We start from the raw sequence: 18,957 nt of genomic DNA on the forward strand, positions 1-18,957 counted from the left end.
AAAGCCTTCCTATAGTAAAAGCTCAGAGGAAACAATAGCTTTCTCATGTGGTATTACAACAGATGACAAACAGTGACCTGGAGTCTTTGACCTTGACTGTTTCAGTTCTGTCCATTCTGTTATCTGTGTTGGAAAAGGATGAAGCTATGAAGGTCTCCTTAAAACACAAGGTAAAATAATACTTAAATAGCCCTGTGCCCTGTCCCCTGCGTTCTCAAAGAACAGGTGCCTAAGCTCATTTTATCTGTGGAAATCGTTTTGTTTCTTCCTAAATTTGATTTAGTAATTGTACTCCATAGTCAGTGCAATATACCAAACTCACTTAATAACCATAATGGAATGCCTAAGAATGATACATGTTGTTCATGAAAAACTCAGGGTAGCAGAGATAAAAATAAAAGATTCCTGACATACTTGGCTGGACTTTTATAGGATGTGATGGATTAGAAGTATCTTGTTGCCTTCCCACGAGCTTGGGCATGGGGGAGTTTTACCTGTAAATAAATATTTGGCTCCTCCATATACTAACAGGCACTTCTGTAACTATTCAATCAAAATTACCCAAACAAAGACAGCCACTCAAGGACTGATATTATAACAACGAACGAAGAAATAATCTTTTCTCTCACACACATTACATTGTGTTTGGGGAAAAGACTCACAGAAATGAGCAATGTGTATAGAACACTAGATGGTGATAAGCCCTATGATGAAAATAAGACAAAAGATTCATCAAGAGTGTGGCTGTCCGCTGCAGCATCAAGGAAAGTGAACCCTGTTCCTCTCCTGGGAAGCACAATAGCTGTTAGCAGAGGCCTGGGTGAGCTGGCGCTCAGGGTGTGATGTGGGAACACCTCTCTTCTGCCATGGGGTGGGGAGGACAACAGAAATATACCCTCCCTCTTGTCCTTACCATCTGTGGTGGGAGAGGAAGCTGACCATCCCTGCACCTAGGCAGCAGAGTAGAGCTGACCCTATTGACAGGAGCCTGGGGGTGTTTGGAATACTCCCTGAGAACATAAACATGGGAGATCTGGTCCTGCCCCCCATCTATCATATGGTGGTGTGGGTGGAGGAGAGATGACACCCCTTCTCCACCTCTCATGGCCTGAGGCAGGTAGGAGAGCTGGCCCTGGGGTCATAAGAGTGGGATAATGATCCCTGTCCTCACCAGCTGCAGCACTCAGGAGAGCAGGCCCTACACCTCACCTGGGCCATACAGTAGAGCTGGCCCTGAGGTGTAGGTGTGCGAGAGCCAATCCTGAGGATGGGAAAGCAGTTGCTCATCACTGCAAGGGCTGAACAAGCTGGGGCAATGGTAGAGAGCTCACCCTGGTGGTGAAGACAGGGAGAGCTGTGAGCTGACCAATCCTGCAACTACCCAGGCCCAGAACCAGGGCTATGAGTTGGCCCACCCCATCATCCACCCCATCTGTGATCTGCTGGAGCATGTGAATTGGCTGGTTCTGCAGACCCAAAACTGCAGGATCTGCACGGCACAGGGCAACAGCAGGATATCCAAGAGGAGTCTCAGTGAGGGTCTAGCATTGATAATGTAGTAGAAACCAGAGGCCTCAAACCAGACCAATGACTCTCTGCAATGAAGACTTGCAAGTAAAAACAGAAGGATAAAAGGAGTTACTGTGTGACTCACTGCATCACACTACAGCTTCCATGACAAGATTTTCCCTTTTTCCTCTCTTTTTATTTCTCCTAAATTTTATTTTATTTTATTTTGGGGGGAGGTTGCCATGGCAGAGGGTGGATACGAAGGGATGGGAAATGAATGGGATCGAGATGTGTGATGTGAAAGACACAAAGAATAAAGAGGCCTCTGCTTTTGCAACGTTGGTGTGTCAAGTTTATTCAGACTGTGGTACCAGAGCCCTGACTGCTATCCCTGGCCATTAGGCAGCACCCTCATCTGACCTTTCATGTGGCCATTGTTACTACACTTCAATTTTACACTCATCGTTGAATTCCACTTTCTGAGGTGCACACACCTTCCGAAATTCTATATATAAACTAGGGAAGTGACAAGAGTTTAAACAATCCACTCATCCAACACCACTCCCTTCTGAGGGGGTACACTTAGGACTCAAGACCAGGGCATTGAGGTCTGAAAGTTATATCCTTACTACAGCAGGAGTGCCATTAGCATGTCACCACAGCTGAAGGTGTCAGAACATGACCTGCAGGAGTCAGATGAAGCTGAAAGATACCAAACAAGGCAGGGCAGAGGAGTGGAGTTGTTCTACCGAACCCGCTCTATGCCATAACGGAATCCTATCTGCATTCACAGTGCCGCTCAGTAATTACAATGTAAACTTACTTCATGAGACATCAATTGTAATAATTACATCCAATTATCTTCTGCTCCAAACACCAACATTAGGCCTTTTAGATGTGATTGCGTTAGACTCCATCTCCTAGAAAGTGTGGTGCAAATTCCAGTGTTTAGCTCTAATTCTATCTTATGATCTCTTCCCAACTCCTTAGTTCCAGTGAGAATTAATCATTTTCTTCCTTCCATTCTTAATCCTGTTGCCTGACTGGTAAGGGTCTGAGGAAAGTCTATCTTTCTTAGTCATGAATATTTGCAAGGTAAAGCCAATGCTTTTCCTGTTTACACGCCACATAAAACTAACTACAAGGCTTCATTAGTGGGACGTTCTTAATAAATACTGGATGACATGAAAACAAATGGCGCGTTAAAAAGAACTTGTTCAAAAACCTATACAAAACAATATTTTATCCCATTACACTCTCAGGTGCACCTTGGCCAGATAACGGTGTGTGGTTTACTTACTTACTCTACAGAAGGATAAGAATGAAAGGCTCTTAATATATTGATCTTTAAAAAAAATCATAAGAAATCTAGCAGTCTTGTACCTAGTAGGAATTGTACAAATGCACAGTCATGAAAATATATTATAAAATTCCTATATTAAATTCTTAGCACTTTAAATATTAAAGTCTTAGCATTGCAGGTTTTCAAATGCAATTATCCTTAGTGTTTAGGTGTAGATCAAGAGAGAAGTGCCGTTGAAAGAGATAGTCTGTTCTACTCCAGACAAGGTCCAGGTGATGTGCCATGAGCGCCACACAGGAGGTCAAAAGGCAGTCCAAAGGCAAAGGGTGTAGGATAGAGGCAGAGACAGAAATATAACCTAGAACTTTCTGAAGATTTCCACATAAACACAGGTTAGGACAGGGTAAGCCAGTTCGGAATTGCTTGCTGGTATGAACAGCTGTGGGCTCCGAGGCCTTGGGTCCATCAGGGGTTTTGTGATACCTGGCTGGGGACAATAAGGTTGGTACCCAGGATGGTCTGGAGTATAGGGTCTGGGATTCATTCGTTCATATGTGAAAGTCCTAACTTACGGCAAGCCCCTTATCCTTAGAGACTAGAAGACGAAGCATTCAGATACAGAAAAACAATAAGATTAAAGTGATCAATTGGTTAGTAACAGGGATTTATTTACAGTTTAGCAATTTGCCAGTTTTCCTCCCAGTAAGACACTGAATAATTCACCCTGCTTCCCTGGTCCCTCACCATGGTGTTTGTGTCTGATCGCCCCTTGAACACTAGTCTTGATACTCAGGGTCCAACAGCCAACAAGTGTCTCAGAAGACATTAGATACCCATAAAAGCTCACTAGTGTGAAAAAAAATCTTTGAGGGGAAACTATTTACCTGAACAAAAGATGCTCACAGTTAGTAAGACTTGTTCCTACAAGTTTTTGTATGAAAATTTAAAATGACAAAATAAATAATGGAAAATTTCCTTAAGGGTAATAACTCTTCATTGACTCCAACAGCATGCTAGCAATTAGTTTGTCGAATGTACGTGTCTTAGTGCCATGTAAGAATCCATTATCTATTTAAATTTACTGAATACTAGACAAGGTCTAAATCACTCCAGGTCTTATCTTTCCTCCCGTCTTTACCTGACATGAACGTGGAACTTTGCTTCTATAAGTCTATATGCTCAGAGTAGCACCTGTGATGCCAACAGTGAATGGACCCAGAGGAGATGGCTCAGTGAGAAACTGCTTGTCTTACATGCATGGCCTGAGTTTGGATCCCTAGTATCTATGTACAAATCCAGGAGTGGTAACATGCTGCAATCCCAACACTGTATGTTAGAGACAAGAATAATCCTGGGCCTCCATGATCAGCTATCTAGACAACTTGTGATCTCTGGGTTCAGTGAGAGATCAAAATCAGGACAGAAAGTTTAAGAATGGTGAGAAAGACATGAGACATGGACCTCGGGCCTCTACATGCCCACACAGAGGCGTGTATAGTTCTATGTGCAAAGGCTACATCTACACACACATGCACACACAGAGACATGCAGACAGACAGACAGACAGACAGACAGACAGACAGACAGACAGACAGAGAGGGGATATTCAACATGTAAAAGGGGGAGGAAATAAGCATGGATATGAACATATACCTCATAACTGACTGTTGACTTTATTTTAGGGTTGAAGAGAACTGACATCACTTGCAGAATTTCCCTTCTCAGAGGATTTTGAGAAACCACATGCCGGCTACAGAACACATTCCTTTAGTTGCTCAAGAGGAGCCAAAGGTGTTAAGAAAGAACAATAATAAATTGGAGAAGGCTCTTCTCAGAATTCATCAGAACAGCTGACCAAAACCACTAAGTCAGCCAGCATCGTACTCAGCAGAAATTGTATCATGTAGCATGCATGAATGTGAGAAGCATCATTAAAGGGGATGCTTGGCTCTAAAATAAAATACCAACGGACCAGTACAAAAGTATCTCCTCAGCAAAACCACTGCAGGACTTCTTCTTGAACGGGGATGATCCACAGTCACGAGGGTACAGGATTATGGTTGGTGAGGAAGAAAGAGATGATACAAGTAACCCAAAGAGAGCAAGGACACATTCCTGTGGCTGAGCCCACACCGTGGAGGGGCCAATTACTACGGACATAGACGGATAAAAATGTGGGATGACCAAAGTGGTGTGTGGTGTTTAGGAAGCTCTCCTTGGGAGATGAGGCACAGGGAGAGCAGATTTTAGGTAAGCTGGGAAAAGAAATAAAAAAAAACCCACAGTTTGTGTTTCTCTCAAAAAATTGAGAGAAAGCTGAGCCAAAGAAATTCTATAGAATTTTATATTGTAATGACTTTTAACTTGCTTTAAAGCTGTCAAAATGGAAAAAGTAAGAAATTCTAGTGATAATTAGGAGAACAATTTGTTATATGGAATATATAGTTTAAAAGTTTATGTTCCTGAAAGCAAATCATTATGACTGAGACAAGATATTTTTAATTTTTCTGTTGCATGTCATATTCTTCTTAGCACTGTTGTAAATGGAGATTCCACTTTGGGTTCCCAGATGCCCAGACCTCAATAATCATGCAAAAACCATATTAATTACAACATCGTTTGGCCAGTGACTCAAGTGTATTCCTAGATCCCCCTTACATCTTAAATTAACCCATTTCTATTCATCTATTTATCACCACAAGGCTGTGGCCTACTGGTAAGGTTCCGGCATCTTTCTCCTTTGGCAGCTACATGGTATCTCTCCAACTTCACCTTTTTTCTCCCTGCATTCAGTTTAGTTTTCCTGGCAGCTCTACTCTGCCCTACCATAGGCCAAACTAGAATCTTTATTAACCAACGGTAATAAAACATATTTACATCATACAGAGGGGAATCCCACATCTCACTGTCTTATAAATTACTGTACTATCACTGAGAAGAGAAATTATGACCAAGGAAACTTATAAAAGAATGCATTAAACTGGAAGCTTCCCTATAGTTTTAGAGGGTAGGTCCATGGCCACATGCAGGAAGCATTGTAGCAGGTAGGCATGGCATTAAAAACAGTAACTAAGACCTTACATCCTGATTCACAGTCAGAAGGCAGAGAGAGACTGAGAGAGTTAGATCAGGTCTACCATGGACTTTTAAAATCTCAAAGTCCATCCCCAGTGATACACCTCCTCAACAAGGTCATGCCTACTAATCCTTCCCAAAAGTTCTACAAACATATGAACCTAGCAGGGCCACTCTTATTCAAACCACGGTGAGCACTGCACAATACTGAATGGAAGGGGAGCTCACTATTTGTGAGATAGCTTCTCATCCTTTAAAGTTAAATGAGATGGCTAATCACCACAGGCAAAACACGATTTGCATAATTGCATTCAAGTGCAATGTCAAATGATTTAGAAGAACTCACTCAAAGAAACAAAAATCAGTAGCTTCAGAAGAAGGAAGGTTCCTGCTGAGTGTGGACAGGGGAAGAATTAAACACTGTAAGTCAAAGAAATGTTTCCATGGGGGAAGAACCCAGTGTTGATTCACAGGTGTCCACAGCCGAGCACATTCTGACATTGGTTCTAGAGAAGAGCAAACACACCCTTGAGAGGCATAAATGAGAAGGGTACCTGTTACAGAGGAGCCTCTCTGACTCGTCATTTGTAATTGCTAGTTAAAAGAGAAAAAAGCTAACGACTTTATGAACATTATATTTTAAGTTCCTGCAACTTGGTTGATGATGGACGGTTAGGTGAAAAGGTAAAATACCAAATGGTTTTTGGTTTAGCTCAGCTAGAAGATCTTCTTGACAAGAAGTGCTTTACATGGGGCAAAATAAACGGTGAGCCCAATGCAGGGAGCAATCGTCATTAAAACTGCAGAACCTTGCAGGTGCCCAGAGCTATAAGCATTTGCCTAATTGAAGCACAGAATCACAGTCCCACACTGAAGGAAAACACTAAATAAATACTTGATGAGAAAATTGGAATTACATGCTAATTTGTCAAAAGTCATTTGTACTAGGTAACTTTCTATGTACTCCAACACAATCTGGGAACGCCCTGAGGCAAATACCTTCCCCTTGTGGAATCTGTAATTAAGCTGACAGATAATCAAAGATGTATACTAGGAGGAAGAATGTTAGAGAAGAAGCCAGATGATTGTCAGACGGTGGGGAAAGCGAGGGGAATCACAGTCAGCCACAGATGGACCGGTGACAAGACAGGTACCTGGATTTCCCCACAGGTTGCCTGGTAATGCCGCATGCACAAACACACACACACACACACACACACACACACACGCACGCACATGTACACGCACACGCACATGCACATGCACACACACATGCACACACACATGCACAAACACACACACGCACATGCACACACACGCACGCACACGCACATGCACATGCACACACACATGCACACACACATGCACAAACACACACACACGCACGCACACGCACATGCACATGCACACACACATGCACACACACACACATGCACACACACACACACACACACACGCACATGCACACTCACACGCACGCACACACATCTGAAAGACCAGGCTTCTGTCACTAGGATTTCAAAACAGTAGATACAGACAGCAATGTGTTCTCATGACTTTTCTCCTGCCTATAGAAAGCTGAAAATGGTATCTGTTGGAACAAAACTGAAAGGAATTTTTTAACGAGCCTAATATAGTCTAACTAAATGGTACTATTCCCAGGGTAATTAGTAACTTAGAACATCTGTTATCTAACTGGGCAAAGTGGAATCTAATTGTTTCTCTTGATAGTCCAAACACTTATAAACGTGCACGTGATGCCTTCCTGTGGTAAGAGAACAAATACATAAGGTTGCTGCAATTGCAAAGCCAAATGGAGCTTGGAGCAGTGAGTGTTTATAAAACACTGCTATAGGCATTGATTTGTTATTAATTAATTCTGTCCTGGCTGCTAAACTGTCCCCCTGTTAGCAACACATTGGATGCTAAATCCCACGGTATATATGGAGTAAATGACTTACCACGCAGTGAGGTCATGAGGACGTTTCACTCTATTCTTCCTCTAAAATTGCATGCATTGTGCCTTAGGTTTTGTTCCAATGCAGAATCTAGAAAAATACAGCTCTGAGACCTCAGCTCAAAAAAATGACTCCTGTCTCAATGTTTTTATTTAGCGATCATGTTTCTGGTTCTCCAGTCATATCATATGGCACATACCATAGAAGAAAAAAATTTTCTGTATAGGAGGTCAAACTATGAGTATCAGAGACTGCCGTGTCTGTCACTATGTGGTTTATATTTCTTCTAATTGTACTGTGCATAGCACTGTATAAGAGGTCAGAGGACAGACACCGAGAAACAACAAATGCATATTATCCATGAGCTGGTGGAGCTAAGGAAAGAGTTGGGGAGAGAAGCCAAAGAAACAGCTATGGGGTCGGAGTACACAAAATTGTAATACAAATGACTGCAAAAGAGAGAAGGGGAAATTAGAATATTTAAAGTTCAGTGAGTTAAAAAATGATGTATATAGAAATAAAAGAAACACAAATTATTAAAGTAAGACCTCAAAGCCAGGCATGGTGCTGCACACTTGTAATCTTGACATTTGGAAGGCTGAGGCAGGAGGGCATCCCTGAGTTCAAACCCAGACTAGGCTACATGAGAAATGTATTTGTATATATATATATATATATGTGTGTGTGTGTGTACACACACACACACACACACACACACACACACACATACATTTAAAATTCTGAAACACAGAAAAAACTAGATCTATGGATATGAAGGATTAAGGCTATCTTGGGATGATTTCACATTGCGACACTTTGCAGTTATAATACAGGTGTCCTTATGGCACATTGAGAGTGGAAAATGCCTTACTAGCCTAGCTTAGAGGACATCATGTACTGAGCACTTTATTTTTTCTTTGTGACTGAGCCTGCCCAGACTTGAGTTCACTGCCATTGCCCAGCTTTTCAAGAGAGCATTATAGCCTACATTGCCAGCCTGGAAGAGTTCAAATTTCAAAGTAAATGTTTTGAAGTCTTGTTTTTTATAAAGTCAGAAAACTGAAAATTCAACCTACAAGTCCAATAGTGTCTACATGTGACTAATGAGGAAAATCCTCTTTAGGTCGCCAGGCAGCCAGAGCCAGCCACTTCCGGGGACTCCAAATCTGTCTGACCACCCTCTTCTTCATCACAACAATCAACACTGAAAGACAGCCAGAAAAAGTGACAAGAATTCCAAAGGCATGAAATGTGATAGAAAAGCCTTCCAAAACCAGAGACTGCTGTATGACAGACAAATTATTATCTATGAATAAATGAAACCAAAGGTTGTTGCCTTGGGTTCATCTTGAAGAAGCAACTGAGAGATGATTTCTTTCTGAAATGAAAGAACAAGAAGCTGGGTGGTGGTGGTGCAAGCCTTTAATGTCAGCACTCAGAAGGCAGAAGTAGGCATATCTCTGTGAGTTTGAGGTCAGCATGGTCTACAGAGCGAGTTCCAGGGGAGCCAGAGCTGTTACAGAAGTCAGCATGAATCTATTTGACCATGTGGGGGCCTGCTGACACGTTTGCTGCCGGACCACACGATAGTATAGTCCAGGAAGGTGGCAGAAAGTTGAGGGTCCTTTGTCTTATAACTAGTTAGAAACTGCATAACCCAAAGATGATTGATTGGAGCCTCTCTTTAATTATCCATGGAGGCCAGAGACACCACTGGATACTGTGCAATGCACAGAGCACTCTTTCCCACTCAGAGCGGGCTAGATCCCAGATTGTCACTATTCTGAAGTTCTGTTCCTCAAGTCAACAGAGGGTACAATTTGAGTAGAATGGATTAGGAGTTGGAAATGTTTATCTGTAAGAATCAAACTGTAAATATTTTGAGTTTATGGGCCACATACAGACTGTGTTATACATTCTTTTGTGTTTATGTTTACAACTTTCCAAAAATATCATAAACCATTATTAGCTCTTAGGCCTTATCAATGCCAGCACCTCACTGAATTATGGGACTGCACATTTGCTGTAGAATACAAGCACAAGGACATAGGCTCTTCACAACACAATAAACTCCTCCGCAGTCATAAAATTAACCATCAAAATTAATGACTGCTTTGAGTGGGTCATGAACATCAGGAACAAAAACAACAACAATAATATGTCCACTGCCATTGCTGTTGTTTTATACTTGCCAACTGATGATGATAGCCCAAAAATTATGCAATGGAAATAAATCATTTTTCATGAAATTGTTAAGTAGAAACTAGAAAGACAATTAGATTTTCTGTGGATGCAGATGTAAATGAAAACTGTCGAATAACTGCGTTCTGTTAGCAGAATGCAGACGGAAATGAAGAGTGCTGATCTGGAGTCTAACAGAAGCTTTACAGTTGATTCTCCCCTTTTTCTTGTGGAGCCAGCAGCATGCAAAACACACAGGGGAGAGTGCTCAAGCCTTGGGGGAGGAACTGGAGGATTATATTTATGGGCAAAATGAGTCTATCACCTGCTGTCGTAAATTATGTTTTATTGTGCTGTCTGTCATGTTTATTGCACATCTTCTATGACTGCTTTCAAGTTAACACTAGAGCTAAGTGGTAACAGCAAAGACCAGATAAAATTCACCCCATAGAAGCCTAGAGTCCTGCATTCCCTCCTGGATATATGTCCCCTAACCTATCATTCCAATCTAGGCTATAAACAAAACTGAATTGATAAACCACTGGAATTTTGTGTTCACTTCTGTAGTTCATGGTCATAAACTCATTAAGAAATAAAATTTTGAGCAGTTATGTCCCACCCAGCCCTGCAGCTGTTTGGTCCCAATGTGGCACACAGAAGCTTATATTAATTATAAACTGTTTTGCCTATTAGCTCAGGCTTATTATTAACTTGCTCTTACAAGTCAAATTAACCCATAATTCCTGTCTATATTTAGACATGTGGTTTGGTACCTTTCCTCAGTACAGCTTTCTCATCTTACTTCTTCTGCATCTGGCTAGTGACTGTGTCTGTGTCTTTCCTCTTCCCAGGATTCTCTTAGTCTGGTTGCCCTGCCTATGCTTGCTGTCTGGCTACTGGCCAATCAGTGTTTTATTAAACCAATATGAGTGACAAAAATTCACAGTATATAAGAGCATTATCCCAGAGCACAGTTAAAATTGATGAACTGCTGTATCCAAGAGAACTAACTAAATATTAACAAAAGAATGAACTAGAATACACATATACATACATACATAAACACACACACACATATGTATGCATGTATGAATTTGAGATTGTGTACCATAGAGACCAACCTCACCTAAAAGTCATTATGCTACTAAGAATAACCTTGACATTCTCACGCCTCTGCTTCCATCTCCCAAGTGCTGAGATTACAGGTATGATCCAGCATGCTGGATTATACAGTGTCCATCACAGAAAACAGATTTTAAATAAAGCCTTATCACAACACTAAAGGATCATCACTAAACAACAATCAAATAGTTACCTCTAGTGGCATTTGTAGTAAAACAGCCCCACTGGTCAACCTTATAAAACAGGCAGTGGTAACACACCTCTAATCCCAGCAGCCACAATAGTTGCCATGGAAACTGTGTGTGTGTGTGTGTGCATGATTTAATCCCAGTGGTACACACCTTTAATTCCATCCCTAGAGGAGATTATAAAACAGGAGGAATCAGCTCTCAGTCTCGTCTCATTCTAAGATTTCTGGAGGAAGGATTGCGCCTCCATTCTGGAGTGAGATCAAGGTAAGAGCGAGTGGCTGGCTGCTTTGCTTTTCAAATCTTCAGATTGAACTCCAATTTCTGTGTCTGAGTTTTTGTTTATTGTGCTTCATTTGATATCTAACTTTTAGAGTACAAATTAATGAAAAACCCATTTACTTGAGGCTTTTAAGTCACTGGCACAGGCCAGAGCTGTACACAAACTTAGTCACCTGGGTTCAGGAGAAAACCTAGCAATCTCAGCTCCCATCCACCCTAGCTTAGCTTCCATGTAAAGATGGGAAATATACAGATAATCTGGATACTGTATGTGATTGTGTTGTCTTTGAATTGTTTGACTGCTGAGGAAGAAGCAACAGCTGCTAAAAGACATTTGATTATAAATGCTGTTGGATTAATCCAACCTATATATTTTGAAAATGCCTTGACTTAAAAATTTAAGTCAAAAGATATGTTACTTTGGATAAGTTTTGCTTTTGTTTCCACAGGAAATGAGAGTCTGTGGATTCATTCTTGGTTAAGAAAAATAACTTTTGATAGACTGTGGAGTCATTCTTAGTTAAGAAAAATAAGGTTTGATCAAGGAAGACTCCCTGGAAATGGGAATGGATGGCCCAGATGATTCAACATTTTAGAGCACCTCTGATGCAGTTTCCTCTGAATTCTACACCCAGGACAGGTTCAAGAGCGGACTGAGATGATCCAGCCTCACATAATACTCCAGTCAGGACTTGACCATAATCCTAAATTTTCTTTGGGTCCCCAAAAGATTATCAGAGATTAATTTTGTTAAAACATACTGTACATACATTTCTAATATCGTTCAAGGTATTGTACCTACACAGTCCATTTAATAATGCAACGCAAATTTCTAGTCCTTGAACACTATATTACCAACTGCTTAGGATAATTAGGAAATAGAGGTTAATATTTAATCACCTAGTATAATCAAATTTGTAGTCACATTAGGTATGTTTTCAAAGTCAAACAAAGATATATTTTAGGTAGATGGGTCATCTTCAAACACTTCAGAGATCTACAGAATATGGCATTTAAGATGTTTTAATAACCTAGGTTCTTCTTTTTTATGACAATGAGACATGTCTGTTCTTGACAGTGCCAATCTACTTCACAGAAGATAATAGGCCTCAAAGAAACTCCACATGGAGTTTACTTTCTTTGTGGCAAAAGTAAGCCACTGGGCAAGAAAATGCCCCTGCTTCAACTGCTGACAGTATTCTGTCCTAATTAGACAAGCAGGACACAAAATATCCTGCTTTACAAAAAAGTCTGTTAGTTATGCTAGACCTATAGGTTGAAGATGGATATTCTAACTTTGCAGAGGAATTTTGGGTGACTTTCTAGGTAGTCAGCTGTTTCTGTCATTACTCACATTTTTGGAAGTTGCTTACTTGCCTTTCCTGCTTACTCAGTTAATATTATTTCCTTCTTGGGTCTCTGAGGGAGTTGAGCACTAGATAGCTATAGTTATAGTTTTCCTTGTATAGCTAATGCAGAAAGCATGTTATGATAGAAAGTAAATTAGGTACAAGACTTAAGACTCACCAAGATAGGATAGAATTTTCTATGAAGTAATTTCTATGAATTTTTCAAATACAAATGGACTATACATTGTTGATTTATTGATTGCCTGTATATAGTATGTACTTATTGTATATAGTTTTTCTTATATTAGTTATAGCCTTCTTTTTTATTTTAGACAAAAAGGGGAAATGTAGTAGCATTTCATTTACATTTTAATAAATAAAGTTTGCCTGAAGATCTGAAAGTCAAACAGCCCCACTCATCAGTCTTACAGACAAAGAAGTGGTAATATATGCTTTTAATCTCAGTAACCACACTAGATGCCATAGAAACTGGGTGGAGAGCACTATAAAATGGAAGGAGACAGCTCTCAGTCTCAGTCTCATTCTGAGATTCCTGGAGGCAGGATCGCCATTTCAGACTGAGATAAGAGCCAGTGACTGCTTTGGTTTTAGAATCTCCAGACTGAAACCCAATTTCTGACTCTGGAGTTTTTATTAATTGTGCTTCAGTCATATTCTCAGTGGCTGGCATTTGTGGACTAAGACTCCAGGCAGGACTCTGTAGACAACATTCTGAAACCTTTCTGTAGACCCTTGCCTACAGATCTTCTACATCAAGCCCAGAAGAGGCAGCAACAGAGTCTTTCAATATGATGCGAGGTAGTCAAAAACTACCTCTGTCATCCATCAACAGAGCATGCACACATGAAAAGTCACAGCTCATGAAAGCAAAGGAAATTATGACATCATTGAGGGAATAAAGCAGAACAACAGAAATCAGTCCTAAGTAAACGAAGAGCTACTAATTATGTGACAAACAACTCAAAATATTAGTTTTAAGAAGTGTCTGGTGAACTCTAAGAAAACCAAGATACAAAGCTAGACAATCTCAGAAGAATGATGGATGACTCAAATGAGAACTTCAGTAAGGATCAGACATCACACAAAAGAACCATGTGTAAACCTGTGTGGATTACAAGTACTATAAATGTATCTTTCAATATAAATATACATACATACTCTTTTGAAATGTATCTGTAAATCAATAAATAAATATATAGGCATATTTAACATTTAAGTATATCTAACATACAGTTAGACAAGCACACGTAGCTTGTCTGAGGATAAAGTTAACATAAATGCATAGATATATGAAACATTTTTGCTTTCTATTTATTGGTTATATATGTAACTATAAAGGTTTATTTCTTATGATATTTTGGAAAAATCTCTTTCAACAAGGCATATTAAGAACTTTTGGTAAAATGGGCTTGATAAAAATGGACACAGAAATTAATAAGAATATTTACTTGGTATCTTCTGTATTGTCCATTTTCTAAGTTTCATAACTGACACAAAGTCATGAGCAATAATAAAATTATAGGAAGTGATGTTGGGAAGTTTCCAACATAAGAAATGTCAGGAACAGGATAAACAAGAGTCATAATAAAAATTATGTCATGGTCAGATATTTCAAAAAAATTAAATAAATCTACAGTTGAATATTTTCATTAGCACTATATAGAGCAATTTCCTAACAGCCGATCAGCCCCTCTGATCATGATGCTGATGCTTGGCAATGCAGAGAGACTGCTGCAGAGGCAAGGCCTAATCCTTTGTTATGAATACACTCTCAGCTGCTGGGTTAGATCGCTGCATTTCTTTGGTGTTTAGTCTGAAAATGAGATGAAGAACCCAATGAGGCAGATAATACATGAAGGCTTCTCCGGTTGTAAAAGGACCCATGCAAGCTTATAAAATGGCATTTCTCCAATGGCTTGTCTGTGTTCAGACATCTACTAAAACCTGCACCTTCAGCAGGGGGACAGCACAGATCCACGATGAAGCTCATCACAGCAGAGCCACCCAAGGGTCCTGCTTTATAGGACACATGGTCATTGTTTCCCAAGATAAATGATACAAACATTCTCAAAGACCACATACTTCTGTGGAATTACCCTCCCAGTGCTCACAAAACATTAAAAACAAATGACCATTATGATTCAAGCCTGTAATCCAGTCCTCAAGTGATAGAGGCAGGGACCGCTGCAAATTTGAAACTTGCTTGTGCTACAAAGTGAACTGCAGGGAAGCTTGGGCTACTAAGATCTAGTCTAAAAATAAACAAATGAATACATAAGCAAATATACATATTTTGCCTAATAAAGTGGGTTTTCTGCACCAAACTTTTCCCTAGTTCCTTTGTGGGGAGGATTTGTAATTCATATGAGAGGCTTTGTAACTACTGGTGTCCTCTCTACATCTGCTCATTTCACAATTACAATGCAGCTAACATTTTGACTTCCGAGAACAACAAAATAAGAACATTTCTCTTGCAAACATCCCCCAAATGAAGGTATAATATGGGGAAAATATCAAGCCACACATACATGGAAATACTTAGCAGAATGTCTGATAGGAAGTGATTAATAACTTTAAGATGTTAAATCATGTCTAGTATCCTGCAATGGAATATTCCACAGCAGCTAAAACTGATCAGCTATCCTGAATATAGCAACACAGATCATTCAAAATATGTTGGCTGAGTAATAAACCCACAAAAAAGTTAAAGACTGTTGTAGTGTGGGCTTTGGGCAGGCCTGCTTTTCGCCCTGCCCTGCTCCTGGCTGCCAGCTAGCTTGTGCCCCAAAATAACAACACACAAATTGTATTCTTTTAAACACTGCCTGGCCCATTATTTTCAGCCTCTTATTCACATCTTGACTAACCCATATCTAATAATATATGTAACACCATGAGCGGTGTCTTACGGGGAAGTTTCTAGCGTACGTCCATCTTGGGCTGGAGCTTCATCGCATCTGGTTGCAGAGGCAGGGCAATTGTCTGAGCCATCTACCTCACTTCCTTCTTCCTGTTCTGTCTACTCCACCCGCCTATTTTCTAGCCTATTAGGCCAAGCAGTTTTCTTTATTAATTAACCAATGAAATCAACAGATTGATAGAAGACCCGCCTCCATCAGACTGTGATGACTTTTGAACTTTCAAAACTTGAAAATAGTGTATATTGTTTATAAAGAGATGAAGCTGCATATGTGCAAAAGCAGGCATGGACATTATTATAGACCAACTCCAGGACAGTCGTTGATATTAGGGTGGAAACACAATAGTTGGATGCGGCCCTTTACCCGTATTTAAGAATTTTATTTCTTTACGTAAATGGTATTTGAAAACGTATATGAAGCATTGGTAGGTGGCAGGTTCCATAGTTATCCTTAATGTCAGCTTACTTTTCTCAATTTGAGTATTTCATAATTAAGAGAAGAACTCTTATTTCATAGAAAGAAACAAAAAGCATGTGTCTCAGTACACTGCATCAGACCCGTTATTTCTCCGCTAAAAAATCGTAAGATAACATCTGAACTACGAACGAACAATGAGAGAACCTCGCTCACCCGCATGATCACCTGACTATCCACTTAAGAAGCAGAACCATCATCATTTGCACCAGTTATTTTTAAAGGATCCTTTGCCAGTACATGTCCCGAAAGGCACCATCCCCAAACTGAGAGAAAAGCACTTGGCAAACAGGGGCTTGCTCTTAAATACCTAAATGAAGGAAGAAATATGTGTGCCATGCAGAGGCAGGCGAGGGTTGGGAGGCAAGTGAGCTGCTCCGACAGTCTTCTGCTTTAGCCCATCAAGTCGCAGCAAGCAGGTAGCGCCGATTCTCATCAGGTTGGTCAAGTCGCAGCAAGCAGGCAGGGTAGATTTGCATCAGATGTTTGTGCTTGACTCAAAAGATCACCCTGGTCTCCAACAATAACCTGTGTCTCTCAGGTTTCCAGATTGTTTGGAGAGGAGACATTGCCTCAAGGAGAGGTCTGGTTTGTTCCATACAAGGTGAAGAAGTGGATGTAGGGACCTTTCCTACTGAAAAGCTCAGAGAATGAGCTACTGATTGCATAACATTAACTTAAAAACCATCAAGATTTTTCAAAGAATATTTTCTGTTTATTTTTTGGGAGTAGGTAAAACAAAAAAAAACAAAAACAAAAATACAGACACATTGTAGAGCTATTCTTTTTCTCTTTATAGATAATTACTGGTGATACAATCATCCTTTATTACTATGTTTTATTAAAATATTTATAATAACATTGCATTGTTTTATTATAATTGCAGTGTCTATTATTTACTCAGAACTAGGCAAATGTGGCCTGTGTATTAATTCATCCACACAATACTTCTGACTGCTCTTTCCCTTTTTTGAAACATTTTAGAGCATATTCCTACATTTTAGAGACTTCAACATAAGTATACACCAAGAGTAATCCCACCTCCAAATATTTACTAGCTCAGCTCTAGCAGTAGCTATGGATGTAATTACAACCTGATTTATATCAGATTAAATAAACTACTTACTGTTCTTTTAAGATAAAGTCCATCACAACTCAAATTTTACTAATTACTGAAGTCATAATAAAAATTCATGTTTTGCTCATCACTATGAAGTTAGATTCAAATCCCCAAATAGAATCAATTTTTTCATTTCTAATTTTCCTTATTATTGAACTCATGCTGATCCATGAATATTGACTTTGAGGTGAATAAATTGATGCCTTCCTCTTTATTTCTCTTATACTCAAAAAAACCCCCACATCACTAGCTCAGATGAATGCAGCCCAAAATTCATACTTTTAACCAGAGTGCAGTTAAGCTCTGCAAGAGAAAGAGCAAGCACCACTGGAATTGAAGTATCATGATACAGAGGGCACCCCCCCCATAAAAACAGTGACAAACATCAATGTACTTAGCTCCCACCAAAAAAAAAAAAAAAACCCAGACAACATAACAACAGGCATCACAAAACATAGCACCCTCACCCCCTCAAAAAAAAAGAAAAAACTTGACAGATACAGGGACAGACTCCTGGTACACAGGAATGGAAATCTGGGTAATTGCAGTAATCAGAAAACCTTTAAAGCTAGAAACACCTGTTCACTACAGTAGTGATGTGGGAGTCCCCGACTCCTCTCTATGTGCTGTGATTACCATTAATGAATAAATAAACTGCTTTAGACCTATAGCAAGGCAGAACTTAGGTAGGCAGGGAAAGCTAGTCTGAATGCTGGGAAAAAGAAGGGTGGAGTCTGAGAGAAGACATGGAGCTGCTACCAGAGTCAGGCATGCAGAAACTTAGCTGGTAAGCCATTGTCATGTGGCGATATACAAATTAATGGAGATGGGTTAAATTAATATGTAAGAGTTAACCAATAAAAAGCTAGAGCTAATGGGCTAAGCAGTGATTTAAATAACATAGTTTTTGTGTGCTAATTTTGGGGCTAAGTGGCCGGGAACCAACAAGTCACTCCCTTCTCCAACACGGTAGTACAAGCCACAAGGAAGAAACATCTGCCCTAAGGAGACTGATGTCACCTTCATAGAACAGTCTCTGATATCCTTCCAACTCAGCTTCACTCAGTTCAGAGATTCTTCCTCTGGTCTATTGGTTGGTGACAGTGACCCAAATGCACTAAAATGTATCAGTTTACCTGGATAGCCCCCAAATCCTCTCTAAATCATGCATGTGTCATAGTATGGCTTTCTATTGTCCCTTCAGTTCAGTTCACCACATCAATGCCAAATGTGTCACTAGACCGGAGCCCCATTAAGTTGAACTGGACAAGGCCTGTGACGACGTTCTGCTTGCACAGATAAATAGTGTTCACTAAATTGTCATATACCCCAATCATTGTTGTACAGTTGTTAAAAGGCACACTACTGTAAAGGTACAAGTTGACAGCATTTAGATTGAGAGTACCTGCTGTGGAATAACTCTCTTATACACTGTAAAGATTTGTCACTCATAT

The sequence above is a fragment of the Arvicola amphibius genome, chromosome 1, assembly GCF_903992535.2.
Source record: "Arvicola amphibius chromosome 1, mArvAmp1.2, whole genome shotgun sequence".
Taxonomy (NCBI): Eukaryota; Metazoa; Chordata; class Mammalia; order Rodentia; family Cricetidae; genus Arvicola; species Arvicola amphibius.